The 12,798-nt window shown below is 37.1% G+C and overlaps 1 protein-coding gene across 9 annotated transcripts in view; it reads left to right on the top strand.

The window, feature by feature from the left end:
* Positions 1-12,798, top strand: part of TENM3 (teneurin transmembrane protein 3) — a 1,586,501-nt gene that overhangs the window by 1,082,230 nt on the left and 491,473 nt on the right. For 3 of the 9 annotated variants that reach the window (XM_087874735.1, XM_087874733.1, XM_087874728.1), the window contains exon 1: positions 4,767-5,329. The exons of 3 other annotated variants lie outside the window; for them this stretch is intronic. The gene's annotated coding sequence lies outside the window, so the exon portion shown is untranslated. Of the gene's footprint in view, positions 1-4,669; positions 5,330-8,381; positions 8,507-12,798 lie in introns of those variants that run through there. 3 more of the 9 variants (XM_087874732.1, XM_087874731.1, XM_087874730.1) reach the window with 2 other exon arrangements.

Here is a 12,798-nt window from a genome sequence, read left to right as displayed (position 1 = left end):
CATGACCCCATTTAAAGGTTGATTTGTATAACCAGTATATTCAGTGACTCTAGAATCAGTGTATATACGACTCTAGTTTGCCTTAATTAAGGTAATTAAGACATATTCCTCACTGCAGACAACCATTTAATTTTATGGTTTGTCAGCATTCAGATTAGAACACTTGTTTTGTAATATTATCACAATGATTGTGTGACCTATCTAAATTATTTGAAATATGATAGGCAGCTTTTAATGTAATGTTTTTGTTGTATACATTTTTATGATCCTTCACTAATAATGCAATAAACTGGACATTTCAGTAGACTGAAACTTACTGGTATAATTCTGCTTTATTTCACTTCAACCTATTTATTAATATTTCTGTTTTATTAATTAGCGATCAATTTTCCACTTCTAGCTGAACAGTTATTTTAAAATTTCATTTATTTAATTGGCTTAAATTGTAATACAAAATAACATCAAAGATTAGTCTTTTTTTAGCTGGTGTATATTGTGCAATCATACTTTTTCCTTAAAATTCTGCTGCCTTCTCAAAAGAAACATTCATTTTATGAAGATATTCTTAGGATTCACTATACAAGGAACTTACGGAGTCAAGTAGATTATACAAGATCTTTAGATAGGTAGAGGGGCTTGTCTCATAGGAATGCTCCTATAATTAGGCATAAACAAACACCTATACTGTGCCTCTTTCCTCTTTTTTCTTTTAAAATCAGTAACAGTAATGTAAGAGTGAGTTTTGAAAATGCTTGTGCAGGCTGAAACCCCACCAATCTAGAGAAATATTCTCAGACCTTTGCAAACATGCCAAAAGGCAAAGATTAAACAGAAACATATAACTTAGCTATATTTTTTCAAAGAAAGTTATAAACAGGAGCCCAGATTGAGGAATATAGAAAGATGAACATAATAGTACCAAGAACAAATGAGAATTATAACTCACATTATACTCAGCCAATAAGATGGATGGAGCTTCTAAACCAAGACTCTCATCCCTCCCCTTTCATTTCTGTGTTAATATTATGCTTTATCCTTATCAATAGCAAGCATGAGCTCTTTAGCTTCCACCCAGGAAATCTCTGATCTTACAGTTTTTAACCACAACTTGACACAGACCCCAAAGCAAACTTAGTGGTTAGAAACAATTTCCTCCTATCTGAGTTGTCTTACTATTATATTTTAGATATGATTTCTTTACAAGCATTTGAGTGCTTGCAAGCATTTGAGCAGACATATGGCAAAAGGATGAAGGCACTTTCAAACAGATAGACGAAGTAGATTGAGATGCACATCAAAAAGAAGGGACACATTAAGGCAACTTTTTAAGTCTGGAGAGGATGTGACAGTGCCTGGCATTTTTCCTCCCATTTTCATTTCACAAGTAACTTCCAATAGGCAAAGCCAAGGTCCTTGTATTCACATCCAATCTTGCGGTTTGCTTTTAATGAAGTCATTGAAGTTTGCTTCTTGAAGTCAAAGTAATGGTAGATGCTTCTTGCCATTTTATGCAAAAGTGTGTGTGTGTCAGACAGACAGACAGACAGACAGACAGACAGACAGGCTTTCACCTAGTACTATACAAGTTTATTTGCAATGCTGGTGAACAGAGAAAGGAAACAGCCAGTACAGACTGGTCTGCTGAGAATATATTTCTTAAACGTTGTGTTTTAAATTTAGGCACGTCTATTGGCAGATTATAACAGGATATTAGCCAGATAAGGTTTGAAAGAAACGTGACTTAACACCCTTCAAATTAGCTTAAAGGCTAAATCATAATTAAAGTCCGGTAAGCTTCATCCTCCACTACAGTATTAAACATTTCCTCCGATCCTCCACGCGTTACTTGAAGTAAGTCCGAGAGATCTCGAAAAGACGTTGAGTTGGGCTATCCGCGTCGGTATCGGAATAACTTCAAGACTTTTCTTTTGCAGGGATACGTGGGCAGAGAATGGGGCTTCCCTGATAGCTCTCTGTAGATCAGTCGATACAATCCCGGGAATATTCGGAGGAAATGTGAGGGAACCGAGGGCATCTCTAGTTGCCCACTGCCCAGGTGGTGATAGCAAGGTGCTTTCCCGGAGCTGAGTGGCGTTTCAAGAGTTGGCTGCGGGTTTCTTTTTACAGTGAGACATGCACTCACCGCCTTTCCCCTCAGTCTCGTCCTGAAGTACTTCTGTGGATCCAGAAATTTCTTGGCAGAATTTCCTCAGCTTCAAATGCTTCCCTGCGGTAGTGATTTTGTCAGGAAGGCTTCGACGGTTTTCAGATTCTAAGACACTGGGCGCTCCGGAGTAACTTGCTATTTTTTTTTAAAGGAACTTCGAAGTTTGCTTTTCCCCAACTGAGAGGCTCTTCCTCCTCCTCCTCCTCCTCTTCCACCCCCCCCCCTTTAAGGGTCTCCATTTCACAACCGGCGTAGGATACAGCCTCAGACTTATTTCACCTCTCATGGCCAGCACTCAAAATTTGAATATTATTTTGAATTAAACGAGTTGGCAAGCCTGCAACTTTTGCGCTTGGATTATTAGAGATCTCTCGCGTTTAGCGCACTGGCGAAGGGATGGCGGCAGTTAAAATTGCATGTTTTGCGCTTGTATTTTGTATGTGTGCACGCGCCTATATATGTACGTATGTTTGAAAATCTTACACTGTACTCCTATCCATTTCTGTTTTCCTTCTCTGAAAAGGTAATATGTGGTCAGAGCGATTTTTTCTTTAATTACCCAGCTGGCAAAGTAGTAGCGGATTTGAGTCTACTGCCGCTGCTGCAAGTCATAACCGAGCAATATAATTAAACTTAAAAAGAGTTTATTTTCTGTCTTAGTTTGCTCTGCTGAACTTCTACCATACCTCAAGCAGTAGCATTTTTCCCTCACCACCATCGCTTTTCTTTGTATTTCTAACATCGAATCTGAATAAGAGTTCTGTGAAACTCGGAAGCTAGTTCCCTTCTCTGCAGCAAACATCGTTCTCCAGAAAGTTTCCAGCCCGCTCTTTCTCTAATGTTCTTCAAACGGGAAAAGGCCCAGGGAGGGGTGGGGGGGGGACAAAGTGGGAACACGAAGAGGAAAGTCGGTCCTTTCAAAGGCATTACAGTGATGTGGAACAAGTTTAAACCTATTTGCTTAGATGTTAGTCTTCGTTCTCAAATTAATGGGGTTAGTTACCATTACAGCCTGCGTAAGAACAATGAAGGATGTTTGTTTTTCAAGTTGATGTGCGTTGAGAGGTATAGAGGCTACTCTGGAGGCTGAAGATGAGAAAAATACGGAGTGCACTTTGTTTTTTTGGGGATGGAAAGAGAGGCGCAACTTCAGAAGCGGCGGTCAACTAAATTACAACGGACTTGGATTGTAGTTCTTCAGAAGCGGCTGCCCAGTTTCACTGGGTCGCAGCTTCGCTATTTCAGAAGAAAATACTTTCTAACCACCTTGTTAGGATGAGGCCGGTGTGAGGAGCCACCTTGTCAGGGCACACCCACCAAATCAAGCCACTCTCGAGGGAGCAACATTCCTGTTGAATTCGCGACCAAGTTGTGATCTAGAGAATGGCCACGTCAGGAAGGGATTGGCCGTTGCCCCTCTCTAGGATACCGTTTCCAAACGCAACCCGGAATTCCCCCGCGGCTTCCCGTTCAAGTACCAACCAGGCCCAACTTTGCTTATTTTCCGAGCCCAGACGTAGGAAAGGCAGCCGAGTGCACGACAGGGATACTTCACTTCGCTCGTTCTAGCTCATCCGCGAGCATTTTTCAAACGGAGAGTTGGGTGCGAACAGCGCCAGGCAATACGGTGTGTGTGGGGGGGGGGGGGAGGAGCTGAGGTCCCTTTTGCTACACCCCTGCACTTGCAAGTAAACGTAAGTTAAGTTCCCTCTTACTTGGGACTAAGTCTCGCTGAACCCGTGGACCTTATTTCTGTATAGACTTATATGAAGCCGCTTTGTTAAGTCCCGGCATCATTAGAACGGAGCGCGGAGCGCGCGGAGGACTCGCTGCTTTAATTACAGGCCACTTTTTTCCCCCCTTCATCAATCTTTCGGGCAATCATTTGTTCTCCCACCCTCGCTATAATAACTCAGCTGACCTAACATGCCCAGCCTATGTAAGAGTCCAGGCAAGGGGAATTAAAATGTAAATGTTAAAGTAAAAAAAAGTAGTATTGGCGAACAATAGCCGAGCTGCTTGCCTTGCCCTGAGAAAGCCGAGTCAACTGCAAACATTTAGCCCATTTATTCCCTTTCTTTTCTTTAGGACGTACAAATCAAATTACGGGGGAGGGGGGAGCCTCACAAAGAAGCACCAGCCTCGGGTCCTAATAGTAAGCGGCGCATCCAAAGCCTTTTTTTGGGGGAGGGGGGCTGTCGGCGATTGTGGTCGAATATATAATGAAGCGGTCTAAGTTCATTAGTGTTTGCAATCAGCGGCACGCAGACACCCTCATCAGGGCAGAAAGCTGCGAAGAGCCATTCATCAGTGTGAAGTGTTGTTCATGGATGACCCCTAAATCATGGCACTAGTAGTAGATGCACTGATTGGACACAGCATGGGAGACTCAGCACTTTGTATTAACCAACAGAGGCGGCGGGGATGAGAATGGGGGGCGACGCGAAAGTGGTTCAGTCCAAATGACAGGAGGCGGCAGCGAAAGAGGCGACGCGTTGCATAAAACTTAGGCGGGGAGAGCAGTTGCGAGCTTGCCAAATGCCGAAGCAGAGGAGCCGAGAATTATAAATGGCCAAGTCCATTCTTCACTGCCCGCGCTGGGGAGATGGATCTCCCCGCGCTTTATGGTAGGCGCCTCTTTCCTGCGTGTGCGCCTCTCTCGCTCCCTAATACGGGAGGCAGGGGCTGAAGCCAGCGCCGCCGAGCCCGCTCTCCCTTCGGGATAACCCCCCCCACTCTCTAAGCTTAGATTCGCCTGGCCGCCGCTGCTCCTCCCCACCCCGGCTTCTGTGGCACTTTATTGGGGGGGGCGTGCTCTTCCTTTCCACCTCCCTTCTTTCGAGGACGAGCGAAAATAATAAGTGACAACAACACTAAACTCTCGAGTCGGTGGAAGGGACGCAGCTCTGGAAGCTGCGGAGTGTGAATTCCCGAGGAGGCTCCTTTCCCTCTCCAAACCCCCCCCCCCGCCGCTGCCCCCTCGCCCGGCAGGACCGGGCACGGAATTTGCAACACTTCTCTTTTTTTCCTCCCACCCCTCCTGCCCTTCCCGTTCGACGTCCCCAGTTCGGTCGGCCAAGCGGGCGGTGCTGCCTTTCGCCTCGGCGCTCTTGGGCTGACTGAGAAGAGAGGAGGAGGGAAAGTCCGAGTTGAGGCGCCTCGGTAAGTGGCTCCGTCTCGCGCTCTTTGTCGGTCCTAGTGCCCGCGGGCCCCTCTGAGAACCGGAGGAGTTGCGGAGAATAGCCGGGGAGGGTTCGAGGGACTCCCGGGCGGCTCTTTCTAACCTTTCCCAGTTCTCTGACCTAAAATCCTGCCTCCTTGGTGGAGCTTTAGCCACGACCTGCCTCAGGTGGGGCTTCCTTCTCTCTGGAGTTGCCCGAAAACTTTTCTCCCCCCCCCCGCTCTCTCTCTCCCCCTCTTTCTCCTTTGGGCTTTTGTGCCGAGGCTCTTTCCCGGCGGCAGGGCTGCCGAGAGGACTCAGTTCTTGTCCCGGAGAAAAAGGGCAGAAATGAGGGTGGAGTTGGGTTGGCTGGGGGGGGTGGGAAGGAGCTCCCCCTGGCTCGTCCTCTTGGTGTCAGATCTGCTCGGCGAAAGGGATTGCCAGGACCTGTAGAAAGTATAGATCTGGTCTGAAATGGAAAAGGGAAACTCCAAAAAACCCAACAACGGGAAGCGGTGGAGAGGTCGCTAATTCAACTTGATCTCCTCAACTCCTAGAGTGAAGGAGCAGCACTGACACGACCGGACGGACCCATCTGTTGAAATCCGCGTTGCTTTTGTTATTCCATCGGTGTTCCAGGTCTCAGCCGGAGGATTTGGCACTTTAAGATTCAGCAGGTTGCCCTTTGCTGGCGAACTGAGCTGCTCCAGACGCCACACGCGTTACTTAACCGAAGCATTTCCTTCTAAGCCAGTTATAGCCTAGCTTTCAGAGCTGTTAGACTGGGGTGTTCCACATAATGACAGTACGAATGTGACTACTATAGAATTTTTATCCTGTTTGCCTTCACCCCCAGTTCGGATGTTCGGGTAGAAGAAGGGAAGGTTTGTAAAAGCCTGTTTTGCTTTAACTTATGTAGTTGTGTGTGTGTGTATTTATGGTGAGGTTTGATTCTGTTCTTACCTTAAGAAAATGTGTCAAATCTTTTATAGATAGTACTAAATCCCTGGATAGGTTTTCGTTTTCTAAATTAAACATTTATAGTTTTTCCCTAGTTTTTCTATACTTCCCTGGTCAAACACACAAGTGTATTTATCTATTGAATATATAGAGTATTTCTGTAGTATTTATTTGCATCGAACTTAATAAATTGGCTATAATTAACAGATTGTTAACTTTCAATTATGCAGCATAAGAAACTGTAAAATTTTGTAATAAAATCATAAGCTTTCTAGATATAAATATGGATATCTAATACATAATGATGTTGTTTGCAGAATTCCAGTGACACGATCTTATTGTGCTTTGCTATATATTCAGTTAATTTACATTTTCATATATATAGATAGATAGATAGATAGATAGATAGATAGATAGATAGGTAGGTAGGTAGGTAGGTAGGTAGGTAGGTAGAGAGATAGGTAGAGGTATACACACACACACACACACACACACACACACACACACACCTTAATAAGTTAGGCTAACTTCTGAGAGTGTCAGAATGTTTGCTTTCCTAGCCAAAACATCTGCTATTCTAATATGAAAGTGAATGTTCTGTTCACTGAAGAAACACATTCAGTTAAAGCTGTTTCTTTTAACTTTGAACAGTAGTTTAAAATCTAATGTCAGTGTATATATTTAGCTAGATTTATTGTTAAAGCCATTAGGCCACAGTAGGAATTCTTAAAAGATGAGTACACAACCTACCTCAATACCTAGATAACCTTAAGGGTTACTTTGTTTCATGGGGAAAAGAAGAGTGATTATTCAGCTTGTGTCCATGTGCAAGAAACTGAATTGATTAGATTGAACTCTGTAGTGTCCACTGGAATGGTGTATGTTACTTGGCTTAATTTGAAATACATGTATAAATATAAACAAAGACTGATTGTAACTTTTGTATATTAGAAAACAGGAAAAATTCTTAATTGTGTTGTATATAATGTATAGGGAACAATATAGTAAGGTTATATGTAAGTAAATATTGAAAAAAAGTACCAATTCTGAACCTTTAGTTGTTTATTTTGGCAGAATTTTCTTTCAGGTGTTTTTATCTAGCAATGGGTAGATTAGGACTAATGTTGCAGGAGTACTCATAATCCAGTTAGTTAATTATTAATATTTCATTTAATTTTTTAAATCAAAATAGTTATTGTAGCTTAAAGATTAAAAAAAGATAGTTGGAACTAATATACCCAGACATTTTTTAAAAATGTCAAGTGAATTAAAAGAATACTGAGATTTTTAAAAGCTTATTGGCTGCCATATTTAGCACCACCCCAAATGAGTAAACATGGAGTTAAATGTTGTTATAATGCAAAGATATGCGGGGGGGGGGAGAGGAATAACCAGTGTATTTTATCCTAAGCATAAATCAAGATTCCTGTTTTGCCAGTGTATAAGTCAAGTCTGATACATGAATTGGGAAGGCCTTACATATGGATACTACTTTGAAATGTATAGATGACAAACCAAACAAATATTTAACTTAGCTTTAGGAAAAGCTATTTAACTATGATTCTTTAGGGAAAAAAATGCTTAACATATTGTTACCACAGTTGCTTTCCTGGTATTTTCAATAGAATTAGACAAAAACAGTACAATATTTTTAATGTGGTAGAAAAATGCTGAGATCTTTGCAAGCTCCCAAGTAATTGAATGTTGAGAATTTTTATGAGATGCATTATAGCTTTTTATCACTAATATATTACAGAAACAATATTTGCACAAAAAATAAATTTCATAATCTTGATGTTTTTGTTTTCTTCTCTCACCTGTTTCTATAAAGTTTATTTTAATAGATGTAGCTATATAAAGGTTCTTAACAGAAGATTGAGAGAAGTAGCCTCTTTAATTGTTAAATTACACTATCATAAAAATAGGTTTATCATATCTTTAAAATAATGCTAAAGTTGATTTCAAAAAATTGAATTATCTTAGTTGTATGTGGTATTTAAAGCAACTTAATATTCAACATAATACAAATTTTTAGTGTTTTATATATAAATCAGTGCTATTTAGTGAAATATTTTGTTTTTGACAATTTTTCAGAAATTATTGAAAGTCGTATTTGGATTGTTAAATACGTTTTTAAGAAGTTGGTTTTGAAAGTTGCTAAATATGGACAGCATAGATGCATAGAAAAAGCCTGGCATTTTTTTCCTAATTGAAAAACTGTAAGTTTTAAAATACGATTTACTTTTAACATTTCTGTTATTTTTTAATAATAAAGATGGAAACTTCTGAATAATAGTTAGTATAATGGAAACATTCAGATATATTGTTTTACAACACAAAAGTATGCATAAATAACTGTTTTTATGCTGAATTAACTTAATTTATAATAGCAAAATTGTTACATTTTGAAGTCACTTGTTTGAAAACAAGTTTTAAAGATTTTAGGATTTTTTTCAGACTGCTGTGTCATGCAACTCTCATCTTGCTGGAATCTTAATCAAGTGTCATAGAAAAACTGGGAAAATAGGTTTTTTAAGAAAGAACGGTTTGTTTAATATTTGTTTAAGTTGATCTTTAATTCACAATTAAGCTGATTTATTAAGCCAAACATGATCAGTTTAAGAAACTGATAATCTTATTATGCACTTACACTTATCACAAAATAAACATTTCCAAGAATAATATAAAAACAGTAGCAATTGAAATCACCTGTTATTCATAAATTAACTATTTTAACACTACTTTGCAGTGTTGGTAGATTGTGTAGCAGTGAAAAGGTATAGGTTTTAATTCTTTCCTAGAAACAGTAAGGATAGTTGATGTTCTCATTCCTGCTGTGAAATTTGCATATTTCTTCTTTCTCTCTGTTCTTGTCTCAGCTCTGGCAGTACTTGGTTACAAATAATATTTTTAATGATTTTGGTAACTATATACAATTCATTTAAAATATCCTTTTCCGGAAAAGATTAAAATCCATATTTTTAAAAAAAAATCAGATGATACAATACTATAGTTCTAATAAAGCAGATATTTAAATGTTTCTAAATGTGGGTCTTTTCAGTCATGTGGTATAGGATAATATTTTGTATTATATATGTTGAGGTATAATTTTTAGATATGAGTCAGAATATTTTATTTTGAAAAAGTAACAGATAGTTTGAAAACTGCAGTTTATTTTATATAGACCATACAAATATTAAAACAGTAAAATGGATCCTGACTGACTTCTTTAGAACCCAGTATTTCAATAGAAAATATATATATATTATAAATATGTAGCATTGCTTTGCGTTTTCATACAGAATATATATATAATGTACAGCATCCTGCCCCCCCCCAAATTAAATAAACTGGGTATAAAACTAGAGTATCTCTATTAGATGTTTTGTTCATTCTATAGTTTATACTTAAAATATTGAGGCTATTGAAATATCTTTAAAAAAGGTATAAATGGTATAAAAGTATACAGTTAATTTAAATTGATTTTTATATAGAAATAGTTAAGTTGATCACAGAAATCTAACTTCTTATTTTCTGTGTGAATATCAAGACTTGGGCAGGGGAAAGAAATCTTTATACTTATGCATTTATTATGAAACAAACTCAGAAGACAAGGTGATAATTTCTCCAAATGTTATTTGTTTCATTACTTCAGCATGCTAAGTTATTCTATTAATTAGCAGTCATATACTATTGGATTGTAAAGCTGAAAAAAGTGATTAAACTCAGACTTGATAAATAAAAACAACCACTTATATTAATATTCATGAAAGAACTTAAAACTAAGTATAATGTTTGCATTACCTGAATTAACTGTAAAGGCATATACTTCTGTTCATTTTTGTATTTTATGTTACTAGGAAACACAAAGGATAAAAATACGGCAAAATGTGCATATGAACACAGATTCTTTTAAAATTAAATTTTGTGACTGAATAACCCGGAATTTATGCAGTAAATCGTGTGTTTTTGGTTTTATCTTACTGAATTTCTACTTTGATGATATGTTGTTGTTTGGAAGACTGTTTTAACTCATATTGATATAAATTGAGAATACATATCAATAGGTAACTGGGGTGTAATCTTCATTTGAAGAAATGAAATCATTTGTACTGTTGTGTTTGGAAGATTATAGTTTGTGTCATAAATATTATTTAAAATGCCCACACTGCTATTACATTTCTCGTTCATAAGTCTCTTTCAAAATATTAATAAGGTGCACACTAAGCTATCACATAAAGAAAAGGCTACTTTTCTCAGAAGCTTACTTAAACCTGAAAACTCAGTTTTATTGATTTCTCAAAAAACCCACCACAACCTTATAATGTACCTAATATAGCATTAAGGTTGTAATCTGGTACATACCTTTCTGGGAGTAAGTATCTTTCAATTAAACTGGCATTACCTTTGAGAAGACATACATAGGAATGCTTTATTAAATGATGAAACAACCCTAATATGTGCCTATCTCCCTCATTACTCCCATTTTGCCAAGCTGTGTAAATACTTTTATTCAGTTTTTGACGTTTAATGATGGTGGCCTATTACTATTTATTTTTTAGGTTTTTATTATTTTGGGAAGGAAATTGTATTTTGAGCTGGTGTGGTTTATAAGTTATTTTATGTTTTTATACATCTGGAATATGTTATATAGGCAATGCAAAAATACTGTAAATAAACACATCCTATGTAAAGTGATGAAAAGTTCTGTGAATCAAACACAATGAAAAATGGCTATATAAAAATATTTAATAATTAAAGAATATAATGGATTTAAAGGTGAAGAATGTATTCTAAGGCCAAATAATTTAAGCAGACTTTGTTTATTATGTCATATTGCATTTAATAGGTCTTCATTCTGAATAAATGTTTGGATTCTTGCAGGATATTGTTTCAGCATTGTTGTTTTTGCCATATAATGGCTGCAATAAAATTTAGGATCCATTGGTTGTAACAGGATATAGTGGAACTGTAGCTATGGCAGTTGAGGGTCAGCGTTTCTCAGGATAGATGTTAGATGTGTCAACAATTGCCATCCAGCATCAAGACTGAGAAGTTAAACTGAGGGTCATCAACTGTTTTAATAAGTTATAACTAATTCTTATCTAACCATATTGTGTTGTGTGCTAAACAGTCTTATACTGAGTGCAAGCTGGACTTCTAATCAGACAATATCAGTAAGCGATGAACTAAAGAACAACCATACGTGCCAGTGATACTGAACATAGCCAGATATGTATTTAATAGGGATGTAAATTACAGTTGGGTCGTAACATATTGCTACTGTTGCATTATGCATTATAAGTTTTAAAATTAGAGTTACTAGAGTTACTATGTAAATAAAAAGACCATTGTTTTATTTACAATTTGTTCTGTGCAGTGATGTTAAAGAAACAAAGATTTCAAATCAAGGTCTATTTTTTGTATTAAAAAAATCATTTTTGTGTAAGGAAATTTTTTGTTCCTTAGATGGTGAAATTGATATTTATGTATATAGTGGTTTATAGAATGAACCAAGTTGAACCAAATGAACCAACCTTGGTTCATTTATACAATGAACCAAGAAAAGAGTGATTCAGTTTATATGTAGAATTATTGGTGGCCTTCGCCACTAATTCACATCTTCCATATCATGTTTATAATGTTAATAATAACACCTGGCTTTTAAAGTAAGACTTTAAAAGAATTGCCACCCTACCGTCACTATTAGGACATCAAATTATAGATAGTCATAATGGGTAGCAGATGCATAATATAGGTTTTGACATTATGGGATACCATTTTTTTCATTTCAAAGTTGACTGGAGTGTCGTATTACTTTTTCATTTCAAAGTATTTACTACGAGTCTTTAGGGCAATGTTATATAATATTGTAGATTTTAAAGTAAAGATTGCGAATTTTAAAATTTAAATGATAGGAATTGTTTTTACACAAATTATTCAACAAAATAGGTATTCTTTCTGTGTGTTTTAAATATATTAACTCTCTTAATTTCATTTTGAAAGTAGAAGAAATATATGGTGCTTTATTAATCACTAAAATTGGTTGAATTTTATTGTTAGAAGACTAACAACAAACTTCATTGCTTTGGTAACTGTTGCTAAATTGTAATGGTATGTGTTTCAGGACAGTCAGAATATTTTCCTAAATTTATAATCTGATAATGAAGAATTTTAAACGCTTAAAACAATATGCCACTAATTCCTCAAAAGTGAACAATATTTTAATTGCTTATATGACCAAATATATTGACATTTATATTGCAACTTACTGAACAGTTAATTTAAGAGGTTAGACATATTTATTCAGCAAAGCATTCTTGCACTTTACAGTTACTAAAATACAGATTCAGCTACCAGTGGTCTTCCCTTGTCTATGATTTGTGTGTTGACTAAACATTCAGTATGAAAATAAAATCTAGTAGTTGTTCTAACTTTCCTAAATAGCTTTAAATAGGTATTGATAATATAATTTAAGACACAATTGGATATAGACATGAAATTACTGCAT

The sequence above is a fragment of the Pantherophis guttatus genome, chromosome 8, assembly GCF_059756535.1.
Source record: "Pantherophis guttatus breed Tessera chromosome 8, ASM5975653v1, whole genome shotgun sequence".
Taxonomy (NCBI): domain Eukaryota; kingdom Metazoa; phylum Chordata; class Lepidosauria; order Squamata; family Colubridae; genus Pantherophis; species Pantherophis guttatus.
The sequence above is the reverse complement of the archived record's forward strand: the minus strand, read 5'-3'. Positions and strand labels throughout refer to the sequence as shown.